This window comes from Mandrillus leucophaeus, unplaced genomic scaffold (assembly GCF_000951045.1).
Source record: "Mandrillus leucophaeus isolate KB7577 unplaced genomic scaffold, Mleu.le_1.0 Scaffold91, whole genome shotgun sequence".
NCBI lineage: Eukaryota > Metazoa > Chordata > Mammalia > Primates > Cercopithecidae > Mandrillus > Mandrillus leucophaeus.
Genome location: NW_012109919.1, coordinates 41,164 through 43,375, shown reverse-complemented (window position 1 = coordinate 43,375; position 2,212 = coordinate 41,164). Strand labels below are relative to the sequence as shown.

Sequence of the window (2,212 nt, the reverse complement as noted above, 5' to 3'; positions counted from 1 at the left end):
TTCATGTTTATTTGTGTTTCTAATTTATACTTTAAGTTTATTTGTGTTTCTAATTTATACTTTAAGTTTATTTGTGTTTCTAATTTATACTTTAAGTTTATTTGTAAAAAGTTAAAAGAGAGTGGGTCTCTGTGGCCTTCACTGAGGTTCACTCTGGCATCCTTTAGCATTTTTCGTTTTTAATTTCATAATTGTAGGTCATTAGCATGCATATCGAGTTTGCCCTTACATGGTGGGAGTTCAAACACCCAAAGACCCACTGTTTGCACAAAACTGTTCTCGCTGGTTTGGAATAGGCTGCCATGCTTTTTTAATGTTATTGCAGCATGTATGTTTATTACAGAATTCCGATAAAATTTGCTTATGTTCTGCTATTATGTTTGATCTAATCTTAATCACAGTGAGCTCTTCATTAGCTCAATATGCGGTTTGCCGTCAAGTGTGCACTGTTTATTACTTTGTAATATGCCACTGTGAGTACTGACATTTAGAGTTGTTTAAAGGCCGAGAACTGGAAACAGCCTTTCCCCCATATTCTGTGTATTGGTGATGGGAGTAATAACATTTTGGGGGAGCTTTTTAAATCTCACAGAAGAGGAAAGTGGCCTGCTCTGGCAGCTGTGTGCAGGATAGAGTGTGTTTCATTTGTTCCGGTGCCAAGAATGTGTGCCGTACTATGGTAGTTCCCTCAGGATTTGTATGTGCTCTGGGCTCATGAAGATATTGCACCATGAGCTGCAGCAGTTGTGCTCTTTCTCGATGACCTAAAAAGGGATTCTTTCTGAGGAATGAAAGGCTCCCATCGTTGACTGTGGATGTGGAAAACCTTTCTTGCTTAGAACATTTGTATCTGTAATACATTTGAAAATCAGAGTTCATGTTACCTGTTTTAATCACATGACTACATGTCCCAGTACACAAAAGGGCGCTGGCTGGCATTCTTCTTAATATATTTAGTAAAGATCATAAGGAATCCCTTAAGAGTTTAAATGTCCATGGAACAGGCATACAGGCTCTAGTCAAGAATGATTGAGAGTGAAGGAAAGCTGTGTGGCACCTGGCATTCCTCTCTGTTCATGGAGCTTCTTTGAGACTTGAAGACTGATTTTACCATCTAGACCTCTCTAGCTAATACCTATTCTTCAACCACCTTGGTTACTCTGACATAGGAATTTACTTCTTTTCCTTGAATGGAAAACACTTTCAAAAATAATAACAAGCATTATCATAAACTAATATATGTGAGAGTACTTAGTTGAAACAGAAAGGAGTTTTAGTAGACAGTATTATACTATCTTTAAAAATCAAGGAGAACTTAAAATATTTACAAACTGCAGTGCAATCTACTGTTTGTGAATGTCAATGTATTATCAGGAAACGTCTCTGTACAATCACAGAGTTGTATTTCCTCACAAACTTCTTTACTAAGAGTGAAATTTTTTTTGTACCTCTCAGTTTCAGTTAGGGACATATTTTGTACAATATTTATGTGATTGTGCCTATGCATGATGAATGAATGAATTTCAGTCACACATTGCCTAAGTCATAACTTGGTGATGCTTGGGAAAGAATCAACCGTTAAAACTTCATGAAGTTCTAATGTTTGTGTTCCAAAACACATCACCTTATTAGGATGTACGGAGCTATGTATGTGTGCTCCCTGGAGTGGGGATTTCCTGGTTACGAGATCTCCATTTTTAGCATTTGGCATCCTCATGATACTTTTATAAATATGACAGTAACAGGAGAGCAACAATACGATTTTACCGATGGAATAACAGATTTCCCTGCATTCTCTGAAAGAGTGCAAATATCGGGTCCTTGTGACTTCAACTGACTCTTCCAAATTGTATGAATGTAGCAATGTATTAGATAAGCCCAGTTTCAGAATGATAAAGAAAAAATGTTAGACCAAATAAAGCGACTAATTAACAGTGGTACAATTGCTAGCCCGTGGGTTTAAAATGGACTGAAATTCCACTCTTTGTGTAGGTATTTGTCATATATTTAAGAAAAAGCTAAAAAAAATGGAAATGGTATGACAATAACATAAGTCTTCAAAGTGCATGCAGTCTTTTGCGATACCTCATTCAGCCAAGTATTTGTGCTCTTCCTCATTCAGTGTAAGGCAGCTTTCAATTTGCTTAGAAGGCAACATTGGAAGGTTAGAGTTCATTAGAAACATAGAATTTTAAAATGTGAGTTCAACTGA

General features: G+C 36.6%; 1 long non-coding RNA gene across 1 annotated transcript; it reads left to right on the top strand.

Annotated features, from left to right (window-relative positions):
* Nucleotides 1-6: 6 nt before the first annotated feature.
* LOC105531799 lies at nt 7-1,916 on the top strand. Its single transcript, XR_001004857.1, has 2 exons — nt 7-434; nt 510-1,916. It is a non-coding gene; the product is annotated as an uncharacterized LOC105531799 (long non-coding RNA).
* Nucleotides 1,917-2,212: the final 296 nt, after the last annotated feature.